The sequence below is a fragment of the Zea mays genome, chromosome 10 (assembly GCF_902167145.1).
Source record: "Zea mays cultivar B73 chromosome 10, Zm-B73-REFERENCE-NAM-5.0, whole genome shotgun sequence".
In the NCBI taxonomy this organism is placed as follows: domain Eukaryota; kingdom Viridiplantae; phylum Streptophyta; class Magnoliopsida; order Poales; family Poaceae; genus Zea; species Zea mays.
In genome coordinates, this window is record NC_050105.1 from 4,781,962 (window position 1) to 4,796,225 (window position 14,264).

A 14,264-nucleotide genomic window follows, 5' to 3' on the forward strand; every position below is an offset into this window, starting at 1 on the left:
GCGAATCTCTCTCTCTAATCACTAGGGCGTTGTGTGGAGTTTGGAGAGGATTTGATCACTTGGGTGTGTCTAGAATTGAATGCTAGAGCTCTTGTAAGTAGTTGAAGTGGGAAAACTTGGATGACTTGAATGTGGGGTGGTTGAGGGTATTTATAGCCCCAACCACCAAACTAGCCGTTTGGTGGTGGCTGACTGTCGTATGGTGCACCGGACAGTCCGGTGCACACCGGACATGTCCGGTGCGCCAACCACGTCACCAAGGCCGTTGGGTTCCGACCGTTGGAGCCCTGTCTTCTGGGCCCGCCTTGATGTCCGGTGGCACACCGGACATGTACTGTAGAGTGTCCGGTGTGCCAGCGCGCGCGTGTCTGACTTCTGCGCGCTCTGGCGCGCATTTAATGCTTCTGCAGGTGACCGTTGGCGCGAAGTAGCCGTTGCTCTGCTGGTTCACCGGACAGTCCGGTGTACACCGGACAGTCCGGTGAATTATAGCGGAGCGAATTCCCGAGGCTAGCGAGTTCCAGAGCCGCTCTTCCTTGGGGCACCGGACACTGCCCGGTGTACACCGGACAATTTGGTGAATTATAGTTGAGCGCCTCTGGATTTTCCCGAAGGTGAGGAGTTCAGCGTGAAGTCCCCTGGTGCACCGGACACTGTCCGTGGTGCACCGGACACTGTCCGGTGGTACACCGGACAGTCCGGTGCGCCAGACCAGGGCACACTTCGGTTATCCCTTTGCTCTTTTGTCGAGCCCCAAAACTTGGTCTTTTTATTGGCTAAGTGTGAACCTTTGGCACCTGTATAACTTATACACTAGAGCAAAACTAGTTAGTCCAATTATTTGTGTTGGGCAATTCAACCACCAAAATCAATTAGGAAATAGGTGTAAGTCTAATTCCCTTTCAATCTCCCCCTTTTTGGTGATTGTTGCCAACACAAACCAAAGCAAATATAGAAGTGCATAATTGAACTAGTTTGCATAATGTAAGTGCAAAGGTTGCTTGGAATTAAGCCAATATAAATACTTATAAGATATGCATGGATTGTTTCTTCAATTTTTGACATTTTGGACCACGCTTGCACCATATGTTTTGTTTTTGCAAATTCTTTTTGTAAATCCTCTTCAAAGGTAAATGAATAAGATTTTTTTTGAAGCATTTTTAAAATTTGAAATTTTTCTCTCCCTATTTCAAATGCTTTTCCTTTGACTAAACAAAACTCCCCCTAAATAAAATTCTCCTCTTAGTGTTCAAGAGGGTTTTGATATATCAATTTTGAAATACTACTTTTCTCCCCCTTTTGAACACAATAAGATACCAATTTGAAATTTATCAATTGAGAATCATACCAATTGAAAAACTCGTTTTAAAACTAGGTGGTGGTGCGGTCGGTCCTTTTGCTTTTGGGCTAATATTCTCTCCCCCTTTGGCATGAATCGCCAAAAACAGAGTCATTAGAGCCCTTGGAATTACTCTCTCCCCCTTTGGTCATAAATAAGTGAGTGAGGATTATACCAAAGACGAAGAGTGATTTCTCCCTCAAAGATGGAGAGTTGCTCGGAGCGACGGCGAAGGATGAGTTACGAAGTGGAAGCCTTTGTCTTCGCCGAAGACTCCAATTCCCTTTTAATAGACCTATGACTTGGTTTGGAATAGACTTGAAAACACATTAGTCATGGCATATGAAAGAGACATGATCAAAGGTATATAAATGAGCTACGTGTGCAAATCAAAAGAAGTTCCTAGAATCAAGAATATTTAGCTCATGCCTAAGTTTGTTAAAAGTTTGTTCATCAAGAGGCTTGGTAAAGATATCAGCTAATTGATCTTTAGTATTAATGTATGAAATCTCGATATCTCCCTTTTGTTGGTGATCCCTTAAAAAGTGATACCGAATGGCTATGTGTTTAGTGCGGCTATGCTCAACGGGATTATCCGCCATGCGGATTGCACTCTCATTATCACATAGAAGAGGAACTTTGGTTAATTTGTAACCGTAGTCCCTAAGGGTTTGCCTCATCCAAAGTAGTTGCGCGCAACAATGGCCTGCGGCAATGTACTCGGCTTCGGCGGTAGAAAGAGCTACGGAATTTTGCTTCTTTGAAGCCCAAGACACCAAGGATCTTCCCAAGAACTGGCAAGTCCTCGATGTGCTCTTTCTATTGATTTTACACCCTGCCCAATCGGCATCCGAATAACCAATTAAATCAAATGTGGATCCCCTAGGATACCAAAGCCCAAACTTAGGAGTATAAGCCAAATATCTCAAGATTCGTTTTACGGCCGTAAGGTGAGCTTCCTTAGGGTCGGCTTGGAATCTTGCACACATGCATACGGAATGCATAATATCCGGTCGAGATGCACATAAATATAGCAAAGAGCCTATCATCGACCGGTATACCTTTTGATCAACGGATTTACCTCCCTCGTCGAGGTCGAGATGCCCATTGGTTCCCATGGGTGTCTTGATGGGTTTGGCATCCTTCATTCCAAACTTGGTTAGAATATCTTGAGTATACTTTGTTTGGCTTAGGAAGGTGCCCTCTTGGAGTTGCTTTACTTGAAATCCTAAGAAATACTTCAACTCCCCCATCATAGACATCTCGAATTTTTGTGTCATGATCCTACTAAATTCTTCACATGTAGACTCGTTAGTAGACCCAAATATAATATCATCAACATAAATTTGGCATACAAACAAGTCATTTTCAAGAGTTTTAGTGAAGAGTGTAGGATCAGCCTTTCCGACTTTGAATCCATTAGTGATAAGGAAATCTCTAAGGCATTCATACCATGCTCTTGGGGCTTGCTTGAGCCCATAAAGCGCCTTAGAGAGTTTATAGACATGGTTAGGGTACTCACTATTTTCAAAGCCGGGAGGTTGCTCAACATAGACCTCTTCCTTGATTGGTCCATTGAGGAAGGCACTCTTCACGTCCATTTGATAAAGCTTGAAGCCATGGTAAGTAGCATAGGCCAATAATATACGAATTGACTCAAGCCTAGCTACGGGTGCATAGGTTTCACCGAAATCCAAACCTTCGACTTGGGAGTATCCCTTGGCCACAAGTCGTGCTTTGTTCCTTGTCACCACACCATGCTCGTCTTGCTTGTTGCGGAACACCCATTTGGTCCCTACAACATTTTGATTAGGACGTGGAACTAAATGCCATACCTCATTCCTCGTGAAGTTGTTGAGCTCCTCTTGCATCGCCACCACCCAATCCGAATCTTGAAGTGCTTCCTCTACCCTGTGTGGCTCAATGGAGGAAACAAAAGAGTAATGCTCACAAAAGAGTGCAACACGAGATCTAGTGGTTACCCCCTTATGAATGTCGCCGAGGATGGTGTCGACGGGGTGATCTCGTTGGATTGCTTGGTGGACTCTTGGGTGTGGCGGCCTTTGCTCTTTATCCTCCTTTGTCTTGATCATTTGCATCTCCCCCTTGATCATTGCCGTCATCTTGAGGTGGCTCATTTGCTTGATCTTCTCCTTCATCAATTTGAGCTTCATCCTCATTTTGAGTTGGTGGAGATGCTTGCGTGGAGGAGGATGGTTGATCTTGTGCATTTGGAGGCTCTTCGGATTCCTTAGGACACACATCCCCAATGTACATGTTCCTTAACGCGATGCACGGAGCCTCTTCATCACCTATCTCATCAAGATCAACTTGCTCTACTTGAGAGCCGTTAGTCTCATCAAACACAACGTCACAAGAAACTTCAACTTGTCCAGAGGACTTGTTAAAGACTCTATATGCCCTTGTGTTTGAATCATATCCTAGTAAAAAGCCTTCTACAGTCTTAGGAGCAAATTTAGATTTTCTACCTCTTTTAACAAGAATAAAGCATTTGCTACCAAACACTCTAAAATATGAAATATTGGGCTTTTTACCAGTTAGGAGTTCATATGATGTCTTCTTGAGGATTCGGTGTAGATATAACCGGTTGATGGCGTAGCAAGCGGTGTTGGCCGCCTCGGCCCAAAACCGATCCGAAGTCTTGTACTCATCAAGCATGGTTCTTGCCATGTCCAATAGAGTTCTATTCTTCCTCTCCACTACACCATTTTGTTGTGGCATGTAGGGAGAAGAGAACTCATTCTTGATGCCCTCCTCCTCAAGGAAGCCTTCAATTTGAGAGTTCTTGAACTCCGTCCCGTTGTCGCTTCTAATTTTCTTGATCCTTAAGCCGAACTCATTTTGAGCCCGTCTCAAGAATCCCTTTAAGGTTTCTTGGGTATGAGATTTTTCCTGCAAAAAGAATACCCAAGTGAAGCGAGAATAGTCATCCACAATAACTAGACAGTACTTACTCCCGCCGATGCTTATGTAAGCGATCGGGCCGAATAGATCCATGTGTAGGAGCTCCAGTGGCCTGTCGGTCGTCATGATGTTCTTGTGTGGATGGTGAGCACCAACTTGCTTTCCTGCTTGGCATGCGCTACAAATCCTGTCTTTCTCAAAATGAACATTTGTTAATCCTAAAATGTGCTCTCCCTTTAGAAGCTTATGAAGATTCTTCATCCCAACATGTGCTAGTCGGCGATGCCAGAGCCAGCCCATGTTAGTCTTAGCAATTAAGCAAGTGTCGAGTTCAGCTCTATCAAAATTCACTAAGTATAGCTGACCCTCTAACACTCCCTTAAATGCTATTGAATCATCACTTCTTCTAAAGACAGTGACACCTATATCAGTGAATAGACAGTTGTAGCCCATTTTGCATAATTGAGATACAGAAAGCAAATTGTAATCTAATGAATCTACAAGAAAAACATTGGAAATGGAATGGTCAGGTGATATAGCAATTTTACCCAATCCTTTGACCAAACCCTGATTTCCATCCCCGAATGTGATAGCTCGTTGGGGATCTTGGTTTTTCTCGTAGGAGGAGAACATCTTTTTCTCCTCTGTCATGTGGTTTGTGCACCCGCTGTCGATAATCCAACTTGAGCCCCTGGATGCATAAACCTACAAAACATGTTTAGTTCTTGACTTTAGGTACCCAAATGGTTTTGGGTCCTTTGGCATTAGAAACAAGAACTTTGGGTACCCAAACACAAGTCTTTGACCCCTTGTGCTTGCCCCCAACATACTTGGCAACTACCTTGCCGGATTTGTTAGTTAAAACATAAGATGCATCAAAAGTTTTAAATGAAAAGTTATGTTCATTTGATGCACTAGGAGTTTTCTTCTTAGGCAACTTAGCATGGGTTTGTTGCCTAGACCTAGATGTCTCACCCTTATACATAAAAGCATGATTAGGGCCAGAGTGAGACTTTCTAGAGTGAATTCTCCTAATTTTGCTCTCAGGATAACCGGCAGGGTATAAAATGTAACCCTCGTTATCCTGAGGCATGGGAGCCTTGCCCTTAACAAAATTAGATAACTTCTTAGGAGGGGCATTAATTTTGACATTGCCTCCCTGTTGGAAGCCAATGCCATCCTTAATGCCAGGGCGTCTCCCTCTATAGAGCATGCTTCTAGCAAATTTAAATTTTTCATTTTCTAAGTCATGCTCGGCAATCTTAGCATCTAGTTTTGCTATATGATCATTTTGTTATTTAATTAAAGCCATGTGATCATGAATAGCATTAACATCAACATCTCCACATCTAGTACAAATAGAAGTGTGCTCAACGGTAGATGTAGAGGGTTTGCAAGATTTTAATTCTACAACCTTAGCATGCAATATGTCATTTTTAGTTCTAAGGTCGGAAATAGTGGCATTGCAAACATCAAAATCCTTAGCCTTAGCAAGCAATTTTTCATTCTCAATCCTAAGGCTAGCAAGAGACATGTTTAATTCTTCAATCTTAGCAAGTAAATCATCATTATCATTTCTAAGATTAGGAATTGAAACATTACAAACATTTGAATCAACCATAGCTAACAAATTAGCATTTTCATTTCTAAGGTTGTCTATTGTCTCATGGCAAGTGCTTAGCTCACTAGATAATTTTTCACATTTCTCAACTTCTAGAGCATAAGCATTTTTAACTTTAACATGCTTTTTGTTTTCCTTGATTAGGAAGTCCTCTTGGGAGTCCAAGAGATCATCCTTCTCATGGATGGCACTAATTAATTCATTTAATTTCTCCTTTTGTTGCATGTTTAGGTTGGCAAAAAGAGTGCGTAAGTTATCTTCCTCATCACTAGCATTTTCATCACTAGAAGACTCATATCTAGTGGAGGATTTAGATTTAACCTTCTTCTTTTTGCCGTCCTTTGCCATAAGGCACTTGTGGCCGACGTTGGGGAAGAGAAGGCCTTTGGTGACGGCGATGTTGGCGGCATCCTCGTCGTCGGAGGAGTCGCTAGAGCTTTCGTCGGAGTCCCATTCCCGACAAACATGGGCATCGCCGCCCTTCTTCTTGTAGTACCTCTTCTTCTCCTTTCTTCTCCCCTTCTTGTCGTCGCCCCTGTCACTAGATATAGGACATTTTGCAATAAAATGACCGGACTTACCACATTTGTAACACACTTTCTTGGAGCGGGGTTTGTAGTCCTTCCCCCTCCTTTGTTTGAGGATTTGGCGGAAGCTCTTGATGACGAGCGCCATTTCCTCATTGTCGAGTTTGGAGGCGTCGATTGGTTGTCTACTTGGTGTAGACTCCTCCTTCTTCTCCTCCGTTGCCTTAAATGCGACCGGTTGTGCCTCGGATGTGGAGGGGCCGTCAAGCTCGTTAACCTTTCGTGAGACCTTGATCATAAATTCAAAGCTCACAAAATTCCCGATTACTTCCTCGGGAGTCATTAGTGTATATCTTGGATTGCCACGAATTAATTGTACTTGAATAGAGTTAAGGAAAATAAGTGATCTTAAAATAACCTTAACCACCACGTGGTCATCCCACTTTTTGCTCCCGAGGTTGCGCACTTGATTCACCAAGGTCTTGAGCCGGTTGTACATATCTTGTGGCTCCTCCCCTTGGCGAAGACGGAAGCGACTGAGCTCCCCCTCGATCGTTTCCCGCTTGGTGATTTTGGTGAGTTCATCACCCTCGTGCGCGGTCTTGAGCACGTCCCAAACTTCCTTGGCGCTCTTCAATCCTTGCACCTTGTTGTACTCCTCCTTACTTAGAGAGGCGAGGAGTATGGTTGTGGCTTGGGAGTTGAAGTGCTCGATTTGGGCCACTTCGTCCTCATCATAACCCTCATCCCCTACGGATGGTACCTGTGCTCCAAACTCAACAACATTCCATATACTTTTGTGGAGTGAGGTTAGATGAAATTTCATTAGATCACTCCACCTAGCATAATCTTCACCGTCAAAGGTTGGCGGTTTGCCTAATGGAACGGAAAGTAATGGAGTATGTCTAGAAGTACGAGGATAATGTAAGGGGATCTTACTAAACTTCTTGCGCTCATGGCGCTTAGAAGTTATAGAGGGCGCGTCGGAGCCTGAGGTAGAAGGCGATGAGGTGTCGGTCTCGTAGTAGACCACCTTCCTCATCTTCTTTATTTTGTCGCCACTCCGATGCGACTTGTGAGAAGAAGTCTTCTTCTCCTTCTTCTTTTCCTTGTTGCGGGACTCTTCCAATGAAGCCTTCCCGTGGCTTGTAGCGGACTTGTCGCCAGTCTCCATCTCCTTCTTGGCGAGTTCTCCCGACATCACTTCGAGCGGTTAGGCTCTAATGAAGCACCAGGCTCTGATACCAATTGAAAGTCGCCTAGAGGGGGGGGGGGGTGAATAAGGCGAAACTGAAATTCTCAAAAATAGTCACAACTACAAGTCGGGTTAGCGTTAGAAATATAATTGAGTCCGCGAGAGAGGGTGCAAAACAAATCGCAAGCAAATAAGAGGTGTGACACGTGGATTTGTTTTACCGAGGTTCGGTTCTCGCAAACCTACTCCCCGTTGAGGTGGTCACAAAGACCGGGTCTCTTTCAACCCTTTTCCTCTCTCAAACGGTCCCTCGGACCGAGTGAGCTTTTCTTCTCAATCACTTGGAACACAAAGTTCCCACAAGGACCACCACAAGATTGGTGTCTCTTGCCTCAATTACAAGTGAGTTTGGTCGCAATGAAGAATCAAAGAAAGAAGAAAGCAATCCAAGCGCAAGAGCTCGAAAGAACACAAGCGAATCTCTCTCTCTAATCACTAGGGCGTTGTGTGGAGTTTGGAGAGGATTTGATCACTTGGGTGTGTCTAGAATTGAATGCTAGAGCTCTTGTAAGTAGTTGAAGTGGGAAAACTTGGATGACTTGAATGTGGGGTGGTTGGGGGTATTTATAGCCCCAACCACCAAACTAGCCGTTTGGTGGTGGCTGACTGTCGTATGGTGCACCGGACATGTCCGGTGCGCCAACCACGTCACCAAGGCCGTTGGGTTCCGACCGTTGGAGCCCTATCTTCTGGGCCCGCCTTGATGTCCGGTGGCACACCGGACATGTACTGTAGAGTGTCCGGTGTGCCAGCGCGCGCGTGTCTGACTTCTGCGCGCTCTAGCGCGCATTTAATGCTTCTGCACGTGACCGTTGGCGCGAAGTAGCCGTTGCTCTACTGGTTCACCGGACAGTCCGGTGAATTATAGCGGAGCGAATTCCCGAGGCTAGCGAGTTCCAGAGCCGCTCTTCCTTGGGGCACCGAACACTGTCCGGTGTACACCGGATAGTCCGGTGAATTATAGCTGAGCGCCTCTAGATTTTCCCGAAGGTGAGGAGTTCAGCGTGAAGTCCCCTGGTGCATCGGACACTGTCCGGTGGTGCACCGGACACTGTCCGGTGGTACACCGGACAGTCCGGTGCGCCAGACCAGGGCACACTTCGGTTATCCCTTTGCTCTTTTGTCAAGCCCCAAAACTTGGTATTTTTATTGGCTAAGTGTGAACCTTTGGCACCTGTATAACTTATACACTAGAGCAAAACTAGTTAGTCCAATTATTTGTGTTGGGCAATTCAACCACCAAAATCAATTAGGAAATAGGTGTAAGTCTAATTCCCTTTCAATCATCCCCGACGACAGGAGGACACGTGTGGAGTGATAGCCCTTACTCCACGCCTTAGGGCCATTCAGTGGCCCCCTAACTTCAAGGTATCCAATGTCGACAAATATGAACCTAAGCAGGATCCAGGAGGCTGGTTGGCCATCTACACCACTGCCGCCGGAGCATCCGAGGACGTGATGAATGCGTACTTACCCATTGTCCTCGGGCAAGACGCACTACAATGGCTGCGACATCTACCTCGACACTGCATCGATGATTGGAACTACTTCAGTCGACGCTTCACCGCCAACATTCAGTCCCTCTCCGACAAACCAGCGCAACCATGGGACCTCAAATCCATCAAGCGCTGGGGGGACGAAACTCTCTGGTCGTACCTCAAAAGGTTCCAGACCATGAGAAATCGAATCCCCGAGGTCACGGAGGCAGCCGTGATCGAGGACTTCTACAGAGGATCCAATGACTCGGCCTTCGTCCGAGCCATACTGCAGAAAGCGCCGACTACCTCCGAGCAGCTGTTCCAGGAAGCCGACCTCTACATCACCGCCGACGAGCGAGCTCAGGACCTCATCGGGGGAGCGAAGCCCGCACCGGCAGCGCTACGACGCGACGCGAACCAGCAACCCGACAAACGCTGGGAGAAAAGACCTCGCGAAGAAGTGCACGCCGCTGGACCACCTACCTCTCATGCCCGGGGAGGACCTCGTGGAGGCGAGCCCACGCTGGACGACATCCTCGACGCCCAGTGCCCATACCACAAGGACATGCGCCACACCCTGCGGAACTGCAGGGACTTCAAGCACTCCATCGGACACGACCGACCCTTCCAACCCCTACCTCCTCCTCCGTCGCGGGGAGGACCAGAAGAACCACGACAACCCCAGCAGCAGGAGGAGGGGGAAGGAGGAGCCTTCCCACGCGTTGACAGGGAGGTCAACGTCATCTTCGGCAGACATGGATCGCAGGAGAACAGAAGACAACAAAAGCTCAACGATCGCCAGATATTGGTGGCGACCACCGGTCCTCCCGCTCCGTACCAGTGGTTGGAGCACCCGATTACCTTCACTCGGGCAGATCAATGGCTCAACTTCAACCACCCAGGCAAGTACCCGCTCCTCGTCGATCCGGTGATCCGAGAAAGCAGGGTGAAGAAGGTGTTAGTGGACGGGGGAAGCAGCATCAACGTCACTTTCCCCCGGACACTCCAAGGCTTGGGAGTTCACCTCAAAGAACTCCGCGAGTCGGACACTCCTTTCTTCGGCATCGTGCTGACCGAGGGGGAATACCCGCTGGGCCACATCTACATGCCTGTCACCTTCGGAACTCCGGAGAATTACAGAACCGAGTTCCTGAGGTTCGAAGTGGCAAACTTCGATTGCGGGTACAACGCCATCATCGAGAGGCCAGGATTGGCAAAATTCATGGCCATCCCGCATTACACGTACATGATACTGAAGATGCCAGGACCACAAGGAATCATAACTGTACGTGTTGACTTCCAAGGCGCCGCAGAATGTTTCCGAGTGGCCATCCAAGCGGCCCTCACCACCAAACCGTCGACAACTTCTTCAGCGCAGGCGAACTCTAAGCCTGAGGAAGACCTTACAGCACCGGCGAACGAAGCTCAAGCCGCGACCTCTATGCGGCTGACTGAAGAAACTAAAAGGATCAACCTGGGGTTTGCTGATGAACGCAAGACTGCCATCATCAGCTCCAGCCTGGACGATAAATAGGAAGGCGCGCTCGTCCGGTTTCTGCAAGACAACTAAGACGTATTCGCATGGCAACCTGCGGATATGCCGGGAGTCCCGAGAGAACTGGCCGAGCACAAACTAAAGGTCTACCCCCAAGCAAGGCCGATCCGGCAAAAACTACGTCGCTTCACGCCCGACAAAAGAGAGGCCATTCACGCTGAGTTGGCTCGCTTGGTCGCGGCTGGGTTTATTAGAGAGGTGTTACATCCCGAGTGGTTAGCCAACCCTGTTCTTGTACTCAAAAAGAATAAAGTGGATTGGCGCATGTGCGTCGACTATACAGATCTCAACAAACATTGTCCAAAGGATCCCTTCGGGCTCCCTAGGATAGATCAGGTGGTAGACTCCACCGCTGGATGTTCTGTGCTGTCTTTTCTGGACTGCTATTCCGGGTATCATCAGATCAGTTTGGCAAAGGAAGACGAGGAAAAAACAGCGTTCATCACTCCATTTGGTGCTTTCTGCTATACCTCCATGCCGTTTGGCCTCAAAAATGCTGGAGCGACTTATCAGAGAGCCATTCAAACATGCTTAGCCGATCACTGGGGCAAGCGTGTGGAAGCCTACGTGGATGACGTAGTAATCAAAACAGAGAACTCGGAAAACTTCATCGAAGACTTACAGCTGGTTTTCAACAGTCTACGGCGATATCGATGGAAGCTTAATCCCGAAAAATGTGTCTTTGGGGTACCGGCAGGGAAGCTACTCGGATTTATTGTCAGCCACCGGGGAATTGAAGCTAATCCGGATAAGATTGAAGCTATCATGAAAATGGAAGCTCCACGATCACAAAAGAAGGTTCAGCGACTTACCGGATGTATGGCAGCCCTGAGCAGATTTATATCCAGGCTAGGAGAAAAAGGTTTACCGTTTTACAAGCTACTCAAGAAGGTGGACAAGTTTCAGTGGACTTCAGAAGCACAGGAAGCCCTAGATGCACTGAAGAAATTCTTGACAACCCCACCGGTACTGAAGCCGCCACGGCGAGCCACATCAACTCAACCAGCTGAAGATCTGCTGCTGTATATCTCTTGCACGACTCACGTGGTAAGCACCATGTTGGTAGTCGAGCGAGCAGAAGAAGGACATGCCTACCCAGTACAACATCCTGTTTATTTCATCAGTGAAGTTCTGGGTCCTTCGAAGAAAAAGTATCCCCAAGTTCAGAAACTATTATACGTAGTACTTCTAACTGCCCGCAAGCTACGTCACTACTTTGATGACCACAAAATCATAGTAGTCACTGGTTTTCCGATAGGGGATATCCTTCACAACAAGGAAGCCATTAGCCGAATAGCCAAGTGGGCCTGTGAACTGGGATCTCATGACATCGAATTTCGACCTCGCACTGCCATCAAAACCCAAGCATTGGTTGACTTCGTATCAGAATGGACTGAACAACAAGTACCAGAGAACCCAGAAACTGCAGAAGTATGGCGGATGTATTTTGATGGGTCGCTGAAGCTGCAGGGAGCAGGCGCGGGAATTCTCTTCATCGCACCTGGAGGCGAGCACCTCAAATATGCCCTCCAGTTGCTATTTCTAGCCTCTAACAATGCATCCGAGTATGAAGCTCTGATCCACGGACTAAACATCGCCATATCATTAGGCATCAAGAGACTAATGGTATACAGAGATTCTTTGGTAGTCATAAGCCAGATAAACAAAGAATGGGACTGTTCGAATGATTCAATGGGAAAATATTGCACTGCCATACGGAAACTAGAAGATAAATTTGAAGGCCTGGAATTTCATCATGTAGAAAGAGATCGAAACACAGCAGTCGATGTATTGTCCAAGCTAGGATCCAGTCGAACTCAGGTCCCACCCGGAGTCTTTGTACAAGAAATACCACAACCAAGCATCTCAATGGATCAGGCAGAAGAGTGTAATATCGTGAATCAACCAGAGTCAAGCTTTGATGACTGGAGAAGGCCGATCATCAGATATATAAAGAATGAAGAGGAGCCAGACGATAAAAATGCAGCCGAGCGCATCGCCAGACAGTCGGCTCACTACACACTCATTGGGGAGACACTATACAGAAGGGGCGCATCAGGCATCTTCATGGAATGCATTCTATCGTCTACTGGGAAGCAACTTCTGGATGAGGTTCATGCTGGACAATGTGGAATACACGCAGCGTCCAAGACACTAGTCGGGAAGGTCTTCAGGTCGGGATTCTATTGGCCAACAGCGAAAAGTGATGCCGCCGAGTTAGTTCAGAGGTGCGAAGCTTGCCAGTACTTGTCGAAGCAACAACATCTACCAGCACAGCAATTGCAGACCATACCGGTGACTTGGCCCTTTGCATGCTGGGGGCTAGATATGATCGGACCTTTCAAGAAAGCTCAAGGAGGATACACTCATGTACTGGTAGCAATCGACAAATTCACTAAATGGATAGAGTTCAAACCCATTGCTTCTTTAACCTCAGCTAAAGCCGTGGAATTCATACAAGACATAATATTCAGATTTGGAATACCGAACAGTATCATAACCGACTTGGGGTCCAACTTCACAAGTTCAGAGTTCTTCGATTTCTGCGAGCAAAAAAGCATTCAGGTCAAGTATGCTTCGGTAGCACACCCGAGAGCAACCGGGCAGGTTGAACGAGCTAACGGGATGATATTGGAGGCACTCAGAAAAAAGGTCTTCGATAAAAATGAGAAGTTCGCAGGAAAGTGGATAAGGGAATTGCCTTACGTCGTTTGGAGCCTAAGAACTCAACCTAGTCGAGCCCTGCATGGAAACACTCCTTTCTTCATGGTCTATAGTTCAGAGGCAGTGCTACCTGCTGATCTCAAGTTTGGGGCGCCGAGGTTGATCTTTAAAAGCATAGCAGAGGCCAAAGCAACTAGGCTGGAAGATGTCGATGTACTCGAAGAAGAGCGGCTGAACGCAGTAATTCAATCGGCATGGTACCAGCAGACTCTGAGACGCTATCACGACAAGGCCGTGCGACTACGATCCTTCTCAGTAGGAGACCTCGTCCTCCGCCGAATTCTAACGGGGGAGGGACAGCACAAGCTATCGCCCTTATGGGAAGGACCATTCATAGTAGCAGAAGTCACTCGGCCAGGATCATATCGTCTCACTCAGATGGACGACACAGAAATTGGGAACTCCTGGAATATAGAACACCTCAGGAAGTTTTATCCCTAGCTGTATTTCAAAAGCTATCGGGATGACGATGTACTTTGTAAAACGGGAAATATGTCATCAATAAAAAAAGGGCTTCAAAGATACTCAGTTTGTTCATGATTGACTTGCATTCTTACTTAACTCGGGGTGACCACTATGCCCTGTTAACGGAGCAATCGACTTAAGTCGGCAACGACTTAAGGCGGTGCAACATGCTCGCGCTTACTTAACTCGGGGTGACCAATATGCCCTGCTAACAGAGCAATCGACTCAAGTCAGCAACAACTTGAGACGGTGCAACATGCTCACGCTTACTTAACTCGGGGTGACCACTATGCCCTACTAACAAAAGCAGTCGATTCAAGTCAGCGACGACTTAAGACGATTTCGCGTGCTTACGAATACTCATATAGGGGTGAC